Source organism: Lactuca serriola, chromosome 5 (assembly GCF_051521515.1).
Source record: "Lactuca serriola cultivar US96UC23 chromosome 5, Lser_US96UC23_V15, whole genome shotgun sequence".
NCBI lineage: Eukaryota > Viridiplantae > Streptophyta > Magnoliopsida > Asterales > Asteraceae > Lactuca > Lactuca serriola.
The window spans coordinates 77,224,667-77,241,155 of NC_136412.1; positions in this window are offsets into that span (position 1 = coordinate 77,224,667).

A 16,489-nucleotide genomic window follows, 5' to 3' on the forward strand; every position below is an offset into this window, starting at 1 on the left:
TCGAATTCAAGGGTTTGTTCAACACATATTACAAATTTTATTTTTTCAAAAAAGAATTTTCAATTTTGTTTCCAAAAATCATTTTTAGATATTTGTTTTGGGTTCTAGACAAAATTTATGGGATTTCCGGGTTTTGGGCAAGATTGAACACTACTTCTAGGGAAGAAAAGTTTTTTTTTAGTTCTTTAGTTCACACACACATGAAAAATCTTCGAATAGATTTATAAGAAATACCTGAACACATGTTCACGGGCTAATCTAGTTTGTAGCACGTGGTAGCCATGGCTACCCCTTAAATGTTCCCGTCAAATGTAAATTTAGTGAAAATTTACCGAAATCCGTCACAAATCCCTCGAACATCCGTCACAAATCCATAGGAAATTTGTCATGAAATCCCTCACAAAGTTTGATAAATGTGAATTTAGTGTAAATTTGTCGGTTTAGTGACGAGTTTGTGACGGAAACTACCATGGAAAATGAGATTTTTTCTAGTAATGCAACCTCTAAAAAATTTATGCAACCCCTGATTTTTATTTATGGGTCCGCCACTGTCTTAACAATATTTCTAAGTTCTTTGAGTTCACATTCACATAAACAAGGTGCAAGATTTCTGGGTCCGCCACTGTCTTAACAATATTTCTAAGTTCTTTGAGTTCACATTCACATAAACAAGGTGCAAGATTTCTTACTTCTTGAGTTCACACACATAAATGAAAATTGTGTTCATCCCCATATTGGATAATCAATATTTCTTTAAGATGAAGATTCGTAAATCCTTTCTCATCCCCAAGAAATAGTTAATTATTTTCTAGTGTTCCATAACAAGAAGCAAGATGAAGATCAACATGATATGTATTTACGTTTTTTATTTCATCGACGAAAATTTCATTTAGCCATATAAGATGACTAGAAAATTCATATTTCACCATAAATCTACACTAACCAAGTTATATGGATATTTTAGACGCAAGGGAAACAACTTAAATTGTCATAAGTGTAAAAAAAAGACTTAAGTAATTAAATGTGTACATGAACTAAAGTTTATTACCTGTAAGTTATCAACTATTTACAATTTAATCAAACAATCGTTAATGATGAGATTTCCTATAGTAATTTAAAATTTTAAATAACAAGTAGAAGGGTGTTCCCCACGTTGCGGGGGTTGGATGGTGTTGCGTTTGTGTGAAACTATTGTATATTGCCTGAATTTGTAACCACAGTAAAGTATGTTGCTATTCTTTGCAATTCTCCCATTTACAAACACGGTAAAAAAATGAATGTATATTGGTATTTCTTAATCGCATTACTATAATTGAAAGAGATTAACCTGGTGACAAACAGATTTGTAGCTTACATGAACTGTGATCAGTTTTATGGAAAGTAGTAGCCTAGTCGAATAATATATAAACAAAAGCGCATCGTAATCTAGAGCCTTGTGTTTAAATAGTAACTCGCCTATAATCTCCAACAAACTCAGGGACCATTTTTGTAAACTACCCAAAAAAAAAACTCAACAGAAAGTTGTTTGTGATGAATTCCATTTGTCGAACTAATTTTGTACAACGTCTTGTGGGGAAGCACCAAGTTTTGTCCACCCATTATAAATCATAATTCTTCACATAGCTTGAATAAAACAAAAGAAAGTTAACCGTGATTTACATTGTTACTATAAGACAAATGACTAAAATGTCCATACATTACCATGTAGGTCTTCTTTGTAGAGGCTACCATTAGTAAGTGAGGGGGGCCAAAGATAATTAACCCGGGCTTCGGCCCTATCGAATTACAGTTTTTCAACCAACGAATTGCAGTTTTTCAACCAACGAAGAACCAAAAGCCACCAGGAAAGTGGTTTCAAGTGTATATAATCTTACCATTTTTTTTTCTTATATTGTTTTCTTTCCTAAACCAAAAAATTCATTAATAGCATCATCATCTTTATGCAAACCCAAGCATCCTTTATCTGTCATAAATTCATAAATGTAACAGCCTGTAAATTTTTGCTTTGAAAACCAGTCAAATCAACCTAAAGCTAGGCTCACTTCTGCTATCTTTCAAGCACTGTTTAGAGTCTGTTTGAGTGTTCTGAGCCCAATACATTCAAGGAATTTGTGTTAGGAAGTATCTGCTAGAGCCACAGTACAAGGATCAAGCCTTAAACTCCATCAAGAGGAGGTTACAACCAAGATACCAAGAGTTTACGGCCGTAAACTCAAGGTGGCCGTAAACTCACCTCTATATATAACACTTAGCCATTTTTCTCATTCTTTCCTTTCCTTGGCCGAGATTTCTTCAAATCCTCTCAAGTATCATCGAGTTTTCATCTTAGATCTTCATATATGTAAGTGTTCTATCCCTTGATTAGTTTATACACCTTCTTAACTAGCTTCATCAATTGATTTCATCCATGGAAATCATCTTTTGGGTAGATCTTCAACTTTCACCAAGAAGACACACTTGTTCTTTGGCCCGAAATCAACTCTTTTAGCTTCCATATCATAAGTATCCTTTCATTATACTTCATATCTATTAGGAAGCCTTGATTTACACCATTGAAACATGCTTTTTCCCAAGAACATCATGAGTTTACGACCCAATCTCCCTTGGCCGTAAACTCCATGTTGTGGCATGTTTGGACTTTAAACTCTTCCAATAAGCAAGCCTTAGATCTTGAACCCTCAATGGCTGTCGTAGGAACTTAAAACACACACTTTGGCATGTTTGATCATGAGTTTACGGGCGTAAACTTCCTTGGCCGTAAACACCTCTTAGTGCCATTTCACCTTCCTTTGATGAATCACATGTGATTCAACACTTCATGTCAATGTTCCTTAGTCCCTTAGGTTGTTTCCCTTCATGATTAGTTGTATTATACACTAATTATATACATATATGTACCAATATATGTCATTTAGGAATCATTTTGTGTATCGGGACTTCATTCATGGAACTTCTCATCTTTACTTGAATCATTTGGATCACCAATCATAAGGTGAGTTCATACCCCTATATTTTGTCACTTTTTCACGGTTTTAAGGGGGGGGGGGGGGGGTTACAAGCCTAAACATAAGAAATTGTGTTTATTATAAATAAAACTCTTTAAATGTTGTAAAACATCAAATATTCAAAATGCTTTTAAATATAAATAAACTCTTTTAAATATTAGAAAATGCTTTTAAATGGTTATTAAACTCTTTTAATTTTAGAAAATATGTAACATCTCAAATTTCAGAAGTATAATTTAAGGGTTTAAGTGTAAATTTGAAGCATGGACGTGATGAGTAGGATCGCTTACTCGCCGAGTCGGAACGGGTTTGGGTCTCGGATTAAGTGACCAACTCGCCGAGTCAGAAGCTGGACTCGATGAGTTGGTGCTGAAGAGGGAAAATACTAATTCCGGGGGTTGTGCCCTATATAAAGAACATTATATTCCTCCCTCAGCCTCTTTGCCTCCCTATTGAGTTCTAGAGGCCCTAGAAACGAGTGAGCTTTCATCATTTGAGAGAAAAGAACTTTGGAGGAGGGAATCTTTGAAAGAAACTTGAAGATCAAGAGGCTTGCTTCAAAGGAGAGGTGTAGATCCGAGATCTACTACAGTTGTGCTCATTTTGGAGGTAATAAGCTATTATCTTCACTCTTTTGCATCTAGATCTATTCTTGTTATGAGATTTGGGGTTTTTATGCCATGTTTAAGAACCATTTCGAATTAGAGCCCAGATATGAAGTTGCTACTTCAGATCTAAGTGTATTTGGGTCTGGAGAGTCATAAAGTATCAGTCTTCGGGGTGTAAGTGAAGCATGGTTGCCTTAAACCCTAGTTTGAGGTGTTTTGGGCCTAGAACTCCTTAGCTACACGTAAAGTTTGCAACTTTACGTGAGGAATAGGCTTTGGAAGAGTGGAACTACAGTTTGAAGTCCCTGCATGACTCAAAAAGCCTCTGAATGTATGAAGGACTGAATAGACTCGGCGAGTCCTTTGAGTGGACTCGACGTGTAGTATGAAGAAGCAGATGAACTCGACGAGTTGGATGAACAAATCGGCGAGTCTGTTAAAGATTTCCTTGGACCCGGCAAGTCTGTTTTTGGACTCGGTGAGTCAAGTCGCGAAACCCCAAACCCTTTGAGTTAAGACTCGAATTAGAGAGTTGAGTGGAGACTCAGTGAGTTGGACAGGTCAGGACTCGGAAATCGGTAGACTCGGCGACTCAGGGGATGACTCGGCGAGTCGAGTCGCAAACGAAAGGATCCTGAGCCTATGAACTCGGCGAGTCAGTAGGCTGACTCGGCGAGTAGGGTCAACTTGGAAGGTTGACTTTGACCAGGATTTTGACTTTGACTTTGACCAGAGTTGACTTATTGTGACTGTTGAAGGGAAGTTTGGGACTAAGTGTTATATTTGGTATTAGTAGATCAGGGAGATACTGGAGTAGCAGTGCGAGAGTTGTCAGATAGCGGTGAAAAGGGTACCAGCAAGAACTTCAGCAGTGCAGGTGAGTTACCTTCTAGTAGCGGTGGGTCTACGGCCACAATGTCGACCCATCAATAGGAGTTGTATGATTAGATGATTGTCTTTGTGATATTCATCTAGGTTTGCTACTACCTGATATGTTTAGGTGTTAGTATCATATGATGCTATGTGCTAGTGATAGTAGGGGAGATAGTCCCCACATTACCAGTCGATAAGGCCAAAGGGGTAGTCATGCCTAGCCATGCTAGATAGATTATGTGATATGTGTTATGTGGTAGTAGTAAGGGGTGAAATAGTCCCCAGTATCCGGTCGAGAGGACAGAAGGGGAGACCAGCACCCAGATATGCTATTCAGTATCCGGTCGAGAGGACCGAAGGGGAGGCCAGCACCTAGACATGCTAGCCAGTATCCGATCGAGAGGACCGAAGGGGTAGGTCGGCTACCCAGATATGCCTGACAATATATGTATGTTATGTGATTATATGGTATGTGGTATGATGGGGAACTCACTAAGCTTCTTGCTTATGGTTTTCGGTTTTGGTTTCAAGTACTTCGTTTTCAAAGGAAAGGAGTCGGCTCGATCGCAACGCATCACACTATGTTTTCCGCACATGAGATCTTTGGGATTACACTCTGATATGGTTTTATGATAATATGTTTTGATTACTGACACTTTGGTTTGACACAAGATATTGTTATTAATGTTTTTATACTGATAGTTTATTGTAATAACTTATTTAAAAATGAAATATTTGGCCTTGAATTTTGGGACGTTACAAAATACTTTTAAATGCATTATAAAATCTTTTAACGTATATTGTGTATAATTGATATCTATGTAGATATAATTATATAAGTAGTGTTTAAAGGACTTGGGACTGACTATCAACTTTATTTCCTTTTCCTTGTTTGGATGTGGACTTAGAGTATGGTTGTTTGTCCGAATGTCGTTTAAATATTAGTTATATATTATGTATATGTATGTAGATATAAAAGTTCTATTAGTCAGTTTAATACCTTGGGTAGCAAGAGCATTCTTTCAGGATAAGCCAGCTCAATACCTTGGGTAGCAAGGGTATTCTTTCAGGTTAAGTCAGCTCAATACCTTGGGTAGCAAGGGTATTCTTTCAGGTTAAGTCAGCTCAATACCTTGGGTAGCAAGGGTATTCTTTCAAGTCAAGTCAGCTCAATACCTTGGGTGGCAAGGGTATTCTTTCAAGTCAAGTCAGCTCAATACCTTGGGTAACAAGGGTATTCTTTCAGGTTAAGTCAGTTTAATACATTGGGTAACAAGGGTATTCTTTCAGGATCAGTCAGTCAGTTACAAAGATCTAATACTTGTTAGTCTTATCTATTTAGAAAGTACGAACAGTAATATGAACTAAATATAAGGAACTCAAAAGGTACATCCTTCATTGTACCAAAAACCATATATAAAAGGGGTACCCCGACACGGTACTGTACCTTCATTTAACATGGGTATGAGAGCATAGTACCATGACACCAATCATAGGTGGGTACGCGCGCATAGTACCAAAACCCAAACATAACAAGAACATAGGTAGTAGTTTCTGTGATTGCTTAGTATATACACAAACGTTATGTACAATGAGAAACTGATAGACGGTTGAATGTGTGAGCTCTGCTTTTGCTTCCTTTTTCTTGTTTAGATGTGGGGGTACGACAGGATCGCAAAATCAATTGTCCGTCTGTTTCTGATTATGTATAATAAGTATGTACTATGTAAATCGCATGATAGTCTTTTCAAAGAGTATTCAGAGTACTATTTGTTGGATTAGTGTCTAAGTCCATAACTATAATTGGTATGTAGTTGACCCGACCCGGCATGGTCCATTTGGGTTGCATGGCATCATGCATTTGGATAGACTAAAATAAGGGAAATAACACTTAAGGTTTATTAATATATTATAAGTTCTAATATATTAATAGAGATTATTTAATTAGTATTGATCAAGAATTAATCTAGAATTAATTAAGTGGTCAAAAGAAGGCTAATTAAATATATGGGTTGATTGTGTAAATCATCCATAGTTATATAGTGGGCTAATGCTCCATGGATTATCAAGTCGGGATAAAACCCATAGGATGCTCCATGGATGTTGCATGGTGTTTTTGAACCCATGGATCCAAGGAAATGGAAAGTCATGACAAGTAGGGTTTACCCTAATTATGACACACTATATAAAGATCTCTTTCTTGGGAAAATTGGCGACTAAGTCTATGTATGGAGGGCAAGCCGATTTCATGAAGTGATGATTTATCTCATGGTTATTCCAAGTGCATTTAATGTTGTGTGAACCATTTGAGGTGTCACACTTGGGGCACTAGGCTCTTAAGCTACATGGAATCAAGCACCAACAAAGAGGTATGTCATTCTACTAGAATTTATATTATGTGTACTTTATTTTATGCTAGATAGAAAGATACCTTGGAAAATTGATATTTGCATGTATAATAGAGAAAACATAGATCCAAGGTATTTAGGGTTGCATGTACACTTAGGAGTGTTAGAATGCTCAAACCTAACAGTGGTATTAGAGCCTAGGCTTGTTTTCACTTATACTTGATGCAAATTGGCTGAAAATCGAATATTGGTGTTGTCTGCACAACAAACTCGCCGAGTCCATGAAGGGACTTGACGAGTCCAAGTGAAAACTCATCCAACTCGCCGAGTTTGTTCATGCACTCGACGAGTTGGACCCCCAAATAGCATATCTTCGAGTTTTGGTGCTGGAATTGGTCTAGAACCATTACCTTTGACTGTTTTGGACTTATAAAACCTATTTTTTAAGTGGTAATGATTATTTGTAACGCCTGTGTTTCCGGGCTTGCCATTTTTTAGCAATGTAATAGTCTAGGTTAACCTTTGTAACCCGTTTTGAAATAATAAGAATGTATTATTTGAGTATTATGTGTTTTGTGCTTAATTGCTTAATTATGTGGTCTGATTAATTAAGAATAAAAATAAGCGCCAAAATTTAAGTGTAAAATAAACTTAATATCTTTGGTTAATGTCGTAGTAGTTGAAACGAGGTTTCCGAATATATATAGAACGCCTAAATCTGACTTCGTATGAAGAAGTTATGATTTATCGAAGTTTCGACTTAGCGGTATGCAGCCTGAAATACTCGATTTGAGATCGAGCGGTTTTTAGCCGAAGCAATCTAAACGAGGATCGAAGGTCTCGTTGTTGGTATCGAAGCGATAAATAGTTAGGCGAGAGCGGACGTCAAACGAAGAAGTTATGAATTTATAACGAAGTTTTTCTGTCGCGGCCTACTAAAAATAAATAATAAAAATAAAGTTGAAATTAGCCGACGGAGTCTAAACGAAAGTTGTAGAGCGTAGTCTCACCTTCACGTGGATATAAAGAATGTCGAAAACGGAGTTCGTATGAAGAAGATATGAATTTCCGAAATTTGATAAATAAATTGTAATTATTTTTAATTGAAAAATCGGAAGCTTTATCCGAAGAGTAGTCATCGATCTGATCCGAGGTACGCGCCACGTACGCAAGTACGCCCCACGTACTCTGAAGAGTGTCGACATTTCGGATGACGCATGCAGTGACGACTTCGGAGGCCAGTACGCCCCGCGTACTCCGAGGCTCCAGCCTCCTATAAATAGGATGCGAGGGCAGCCGACTATTTTGCTAATTTTTTCTCTTCTCTCTCCCGTTTTGCATCGTTTTGTGTGCCAGAAATAACCCGAAGCCCCGGTATCATACTCTAGCCCCGAGGCAAGTCCCGAGATCCTGAAGATACCGAGAAGTGTGGTTCCCGAGCCGAAGCTCTGCCCGCGAGAAGTTCGATTTTTGTGAAGATCTTCCAGATCTGCTGAGGATTACTACTTCTGCAAGTCGTAGTGCTGTCCGATCGTCTTCTGATCAAGTGAGTGTATACTACCTTTCATAAACACGATAATAATACAAGTATGGTTCGAGTGTATTAGGTATATTGTTGTTTATATGTGTGAGTGTGTAGTTACTTTCTTCTAACGCATGATTATGGAGTATTATATACGAAATACGTGTTATGTGTAGAATTTGTTGTTATGTGTGTATGTTCACCCTCTTCCATCTCATAGATCTGAATTGCTTTCTATGAAATACGTGTTACGTGGGTATGCCTCATATGTTATGTGGAATATATATTGAATGAAAATGATATACAGGTTTCAAACTATGTATGAAAGTATATATTTTATCTACTAATATGTTGGGTAGAACATGGGTAGATAGTTGGTGTGTAATAAACAGATGAGAGGCCTCGATGTTGTTGTTGTTGTTGATCTAGTTATTCGGCGGAGTATGGATAACGACCACGGACTCTTTCTAGACAGTCCAGTGGAACGCTAGCAGGTTCATAACCTGTAGGTGTTGTGAACGATGTGTTCACCGGTGTACTCTATCCCCCTCATGGTTGCCTTTAGGATATCTATTGTTGAGGAAACCCCTTAGCAGTGATGTCCGTCCCGATGAAAATCCTAGATTAGGTCCCTTGAGATAGATGTTATTTTAGGGACGTAAAGTGAGGATAACGGGAATGGGTAATCGGGATAGTGATTGGTTGGTGAAATTAAATATAACTTATTTATTGTAGGTTGAAAACCCTATATGCTCACCAGGCTCCCAAGCCTGACCCACTCAGTTTTATTTGTATTACAGGTAGTGGCGCGAGGGCATAAGATGGTTGAATCATCAAGTTGTTTTGTTTACAAGTCTGTATATGTATATATTTGTTGAATGAATTGTAATGTTATCGTTTATGCTTTATGGTCTGTATCGGAACATGAGATCCCGAGTTTTGATTATATAATGAAAATGCATCTCTTGATGAAATGCTTTGATAAATATTATTTTATCATGTTTTGTTTTGGGAACAAATTCCGAAACTCTTTCAAAATCAAAATGATTTACTCTGAAATTATTTAAAAGCATAAATGAAAATCGGTCTTTTCTGGCCGTGATTTTGGGGATGTCACAGTTGGTATCAGAGCATTAGTTTAAGCGAACTAGGAATTTGTTGGTATTTCTAGACTTAAAATTAGTATGCTAAGTGGAGATTGTGAGATGTGTGTCTGATAAATTTTAGACACGAGCACTAGTTTATTTTAGGAAAGTTGCCTAAAAAGCTTTTATGTGCTAAATGTTATATGTTGCCATATATGATATTAATTGTTCGGATCTATGGTCTGTTGTCGACCGGATCTGGAAACCTTATGTGTGTAGGATTCTAAGCGTATGTTTACGGTATTAGAACTAGCATGTAAACGTTTCGGAGTAATAAGGATGATTTGAATATCTATTGGGAATGAAAATCTAAATTTCACCTTATTCGGTGTGTAGATCAAAAATGGTGAGAACAAGGAGTGGCGTTGGAAACGCGGATGAAAACAGGAATCAACCGCCAGTGATTGAGCAAATACCTGTTGTAGCAGCAGCACTAGAACCAATAACAATGGCTGCGGTGCAAGCCATGATTCGGGCTATGCTAGCCGAACAAAGGGAGGAGATGCGACAAATGTTGCACGATAATAGGGATGAACCTATCATACCTATTGAGGAACCCAAATTGATCCCCGAGCAATCGGAGGAAGGGAACAATAGTCACATTATGAGTCAAGTGCGGACTCAAGGAGAACGAAAGAACGATCTGGAAAGGAGAAACAACAAGGATGGGGGAATGTACAAGAACTTCTTGGGCGCCAAGCCGCCAAGTCTTTCTGGAAGCCCAAAGCCTGTTGAGATAATGGATTGGATCTCCGAAATGGAGATGGTATTTGAAAGTTGCGACTGTAGCAACAAACAAAAGACCGTCTTTGCGGTTAGACAATTGAAGACTGGAGTCTTGAGTTGGTGGAAGTTGTTGGCAGATACTATGCCACGAGGAGAAGCCCTGAAAATGTCATGGGAGGAGTTCTTGGAGCAACTAAGGGTGCAGTAGTGTTCAGAGATAAATCTGATTGATCTGAACAATGAGTTCCAAAACTTGAAGAAGGGGAAGATGAGCATAGACGAATATGCTACTGCATTTACTGAGAAAATGAAGTTGTTTCCGTACCTAGTGCCAACGGAACTCTCCAAGATAGAGAGGTTTGCTAATGGACTGCCTGCCGACTTTGGTCCGACAGTCAAGATGGCAACTACTCTGAAAACGGTTGTTCGTGCAGCTAAGAATGTGGAGGCCCAGCAGAAGGAAAAGGGTCTGGAAAGGATAGATGGTGGAGAAAAGAGGAAGTTCGATGGAACTTCAGGGTCCAACAAGAAAAACAAGTTCTCGAAGTCTGGTTCGAGGGGAAGTGGAGGTGAAGCGAAGTGGTGCGAAAAATTTAAGAAGAAGCATCATGGAAGATGTGAGGTGGCGAACACATGCTACAAGTGTGGAAAGCCAGGGCACTATGCCAATGAATGTACCCTCACTAAGAAAGTTTGCTATGGTTGTGGTGAGGAGGGACACATGTCGAGGGACTGCCCGAAGAAGAAAGAGGCAGCTAGACCCAACATTCCACCAAAGCCAAAGGCGAGAGCATTCCAGATGACACTGGAAGCTGCTAAAGATGAAGCTGATGTCGCCTCAGGTACCTTTCTCGTTAACGAATTGCCTGCCCAAATTTTATTTGATTCTGGAGCCAACTACTCCTTTATATCGCATGAATTTGGTAGAAAGCTAGCTTTTCCTGTTGTTAGACTAGATGATGCCTTATTAGTCGAAGTTGCTAGTGGCAAGTTTGTACCTGTTAGCTATCGTATGAAAAACATCTTAATCGACCTTAATGGGAATAAGTTTCACGAGGAATTATTGCCTATCGAGCTTAATGGTTTCGACATCGTGCTTGGAATGGATTGGCTTAGCGCCAACAACGCCGAAATTTTATGCAAGAAGAAAATAGTCAAAGTAAACCCGCGTGGGAAAGATTCGTTTATGGTGTATGGGGACAAACGCAGAGTGAATTCTGGAATCATTTCATTGATGAAAGCCAGAAAATGTTTGACCAAGGGGTGTACATCATATCTAGCATTCGTGATTGATGCTAAGAAGGAAAAGAAGGTGATGCAGAATATTCCATTTGTGTGTGATTATCCGAAAGTATTTCCCGAAGATCTTCCTGGATTACCGCCTGATCGACAAGTGGAATTCCGTATTGACTTGTTGCCAGGAACAACGCCAATTGCGAAAGCACCTTATCGATTAGCACCGACGGAGATGAAGGAGCTAATGATGCAACTTCAGGAGTTATTGGACAAAGGTTTCATTAGACCTAGTTCATCACCCTGGGGAGCTTCGGTGTTATTTGTAAAGAAGAAAGATGGAAGTATGAGAATGTGCATTGATTACCGAGAGCTGAATAAGGCAACAATAAAGAATAGATATCCGTTGCCAAGGATTGACGACCTATTTGATCAATTGCAAGGTTTGAGCTATTTCTCGAAGATCGACCTAAGGTCAGGATATCATCAGCTGAAAGTAAGAAAGCAGGATATAGAGAAGACTGCATTCAGAATGCGATATGGACACTATGAGTTCTTGGTTATGTCGTTTGGACTAACCAATGCTCCTGCAACATTCATGGATTTAATGAATAGGGTTTGTAATCCTTTCCTTGATAAATCTGTGATAGTGTTCATAGACGACATTCTGATTTACTCGAAAAGCCAAGAGGAGCATGGCAGACACTTGCGAGAAGTTTTAGAAGTCTTGAAGAAGGAGAAGCTGTATGCTAAGTTCTCCAAATGTGATTTTTGGATTCGTAAAGTCCAATTCTTGGGTCACGTGGTCAACCAAGAAGGGATAATGGTTGATCCAGCAAAGTGGGAGCAACCGAAATGTCCCACGGAGATTCGAAGCTTTTTGGGATTAGTCGGATATTACCGAAGATTTATCCAAGGATTTTCTTCGATCGCTAGTCCATTAACAGCTTTGACCCACAAGGAGCTACTTATGCTTGGAGTGATAAGCATAAAGAAGCATTCGAGAAGCTAAAGAAGAAGCTATGCGAGGCACCGATACTTTCTCTACCCGATGGAGTTGAAGACTTCGCCGTTTATAGCGATGCGTCTGGGGTTGGATTGGGTTGTGTTTTGACCCAAAGAGAAAAGGTGATAGCATATGCGTCTCGACAGCTGAAAGAGCATGAAAAGAATTACCCGACTCATGATTTGGAGTTGGCAGCGGTAGTTTTCGCTCTGAAAAAATGGAGGCATTACCTCTATGGCACGAAGTGCAAACTTTTCACTGATCATAAGAGTCTCCAATATCTCTTTAATCAGAAGGAATTGAATATGAGGTAACGACACTGGCTGGAATTACTTAAAGACTATGACTGTAAGATACTTTACCACCCCGGTAAAGCTAATGTTGTTGCTGATGCTCTCAGTCGGAAAGTCAATCTTGAAAGGAAAAGGCCAAGAGCGTTGAGAATTGAAGTTGTCTCGACCATAGTGGAAAGTATAAAGAAATCTCAAGAGGAAGCTTCTGAAAAGAATGACCGAAAGGAGGAACGTTTGGGCAAAACGTTGGTGTTCGGTGGAAACAGCCATGGACTGAAGGTGTTCCAAGATCGGATTTGGATACCTAAGACCGGAGGAATTAGAGGTCTTCTGATGGAAGAAGCTCACAAGACCATGTACTCGATTCATCCGGGTAGCACTAAAATGTATAGGGACCTGAAACCCTACTACTGGTGGCCGACGATGAAGCTTGATGTTGCAAAGTATGTGGCTGAGTGTGTGACTTGTGCAAGAGTCAAGACACAACATCAGAAACTGTATGGGAGTTTAGAACCTTTGCCTGTGCCAATGGGTAAGTGGGAAGACATTTCTATGAATTTTGTCACTAAACTGCCCAGAAAAAAGAATGGTCACGACATGATTTGGGTGGTCGTTGATCGATTCACTAAGAGTGCGCATTTCATAGCGGCCAAGGAGAAATGGTCTATGGAGAAGCTTGCGAATTCTTACATGAAGGAAATTGTGAGGCTTCACGGTGTTCCGTTAGCGATTGTGTCGGATCGTGATAGCCGTTTCACCTCACGTTTTTGGAAAAGTCTACAAGAGGAATTGGGTACCAAGTTATATTTAAGTACAGCTTACCATCTGCAGACTGATGGTCAGAGCGAATGAACGATACAAACACTTGAAGATATGCTGAGAGCATGTACCTTGGAATTCCTAGGTAATTGGGATGAACATTTACCTTTGGTAGAATTTTCCTACAATAATAGTTTCCACTCGAGCATTAAGATGGCACCTTATCAAGCTTTGTACGCGCAGAAGTGTCGTACGCCGTCTTGTTGGCTTGAGGCTGGGGAAAAGTAGTTTATGGGACCCGAGTTGGTTCATCAAACTGCTGAAAAGTTGAAAATAATTAGGGAAAGAATGTTAGCAGCTCAGGATCATCAAAAGAGCTATGCTGACAAGAAGCGAAGACCGATGACTTTTGAGGTTGGGGATTCGGTTTTGCTTAAAGTCTCGCCGTGGAAGGGACTTATAAGATTTGGTAAAAGGGGAAAGTTGAGTCCAAGGTTTATTGGACCGTTTAAAGTTCTTCAAAGGATTGGGAACCAAGCTTACAAGCTCGAACTACCAGAAGAACTGAATGGAATTCATAACACTTTTCATGTGTGTTATTTGAGGAAGTTCACGGGAGAAGTTCCCGACATAATTCCAATTTCTGAATTGAGAATCGATGAGAACAAAAGGTTGATTGAGAAACCAGAGGCAATTGTTGACCGAAAGACTAAGAAATTGCGACGCAAAATGGTTGGGTTAGTGCTTGTCCGATGGAAACACACGAATGGGCCGAATCTCACCTGGGAGACGAAGAGTGACATGTTGGGTCGCTATCCGCATTTGTTTGTTGACGTGTGATTCTGGGGACGGAATCATTCTAAGGTGGAGAGAATTGTAACGCCTGTGTTTCCAGGCTTGCCATTTTTTAGCAATGTAATAGTCTAGGTTAACCTTTGTAACCCGTTTTGAAATAATAAGAATGTATTATTTGAGTATTATGTGTTTTGTGCTTAATTGCTTAATTATGTGGTCTGATTAATTAAGAATAAAAATAAGCGCCAAAATTTAAGTGTAAAATAAACTTAATATCTTTGGTTAATGTCGTAGTAGTTGAAACGAGGTTTCCGAATATATATAGAACGCCCAAATCTGACTTCGTATGAGGAAGTTATGATTTATCGAAGTTTCGACTTAGCGGTATGCAGCCTGAAATACTCGATTTGAGATCGAGCGGTTTTTAGCCGAAGCAATCTAAACGAGGATCGAAGGTATCGTTGTTGGTATCGAAGCGATAAATAGTTAGGCGAGAGCGGACGTCAAACGAAGAAGTTATGAATTTATAACGAAGTTTTTCTGTCGCGTCCTATTAAAAATAAATAATAAAAATAAATTCGAAATTAGCCGACAGAGTCTAAACGAAAGTTGTAGAGCGTAGTCTCACCTTCGCGTGGATATAAAGAACGTCGAAAACGGAGTTCGTATGCAGAAGATATGAATTTCCGAAGTTTGATAAATAAATTGTATTTATTTTTAAATGAAAAATTGGAAGCTTTATCCGAAGAGTAGTCATCGATCTGATCCGAGGTACGCGCTGCGTACGCGAGTACGCCCCGCGTACTCCGAAGAGTGTCGACATTTCGGAGGACGCATGCAGTGACAACTTCGGAGGCCAGTACGCCCCGCGTACTCCGAGGCTCCAACCTCCTATAAATAGGATGCGAGGGCAGCCGACTATTTTGCTAATTTCTTCTCTTCTCTCCCATGTTTTGCATCGTTTTGCGTGCCAGAAATACCCCGAAGCCCCGGTATCATACTCTAGCCCCGAGGCAAGTCCCGAGATCCCAAAGATCCCGAGAAGTGCGGTTCCCGAGCCGAAGCTCTGCCCACGAGAAGTTTGATTTTTGTGAAGATCTTCCAGATCTGCTGAGGATTACTACTTCTGCAAGTCGTAGTGTTGTCCGATCGTCTTCTGATCAAGTGAGTGTATACTACCTTTCATAAACACTATAATAATACAAGTATGGTTCGAGTGTATTAGGTATATTGTTGTTTATATGTGTGAGTGTGTAGTTACTTTCTTCTAACGCATGATTATGGAGTATTATATACGAAATACGTGTTATGTGTAGAATTTGTTGTTATGTGTGTATGTTCACCCTCTTCCATCTCATAGATCTGAATTGCTTTCTATGAAATACGTGTTACGTGGGTATGCCTCATCTTTTATGTGGAATATATATTGAATGAAAATGATATACAGGTTTCAAACTATGTATGAAAGTATATATTTTATCTACTAATATGTTGGGTAGAACATGGGTAGATAGTTGGTGTGTAATAAACAGATGAGAGGCCTCGATGTTGTTGTTGTTGTTGATCTAGTTATTCAGCGGAGGATGGATAACGACCACGAACTCTTTCTAGACAGTCCAGTGGAACGTTAGCAGGTTCATAACCTGTAGGTGTTGTGAACGATGTGTTCACCGGTGTACTCTATCCCCCTCATGGTTGCCTTTAGGATATCTATTGTTGAGGAAACCCCTTAGCAGTGATGTCCGTCCCGATGAAAATCCTAGATTAGGTCCCTTGAGATAGATGTTATTTTAGGGACGTAAAGTGAGGATAACGGGAATGGGTAATCGGGATAGTGATTGGTTGGTGAAATTAAATATAACTTATTTATTGTGGGTTGAAAACCCTATATGCTCACCAGGCTCCCAAGCCTGACCCACTCAGTTTTATTTGTATTACAGGTAGTGGCGCGAGAGCATAAGATGGTTGAATCATCAAGTTGTTTTGTTTACAAGTCTGTATATGTATATATTTGTTGAATGACTTGTAATGTAATCGTTTATGCTTTATGGTCTGTATCGGAACATGACATCCCGAGTTTTGATTATATAATGAAAATGCATCTCTTGATGAAATGCTTTGATAAATATTATTTTATCATGTTTTGTTTTCGGAACAAATTCCGCAACTCTTTCAA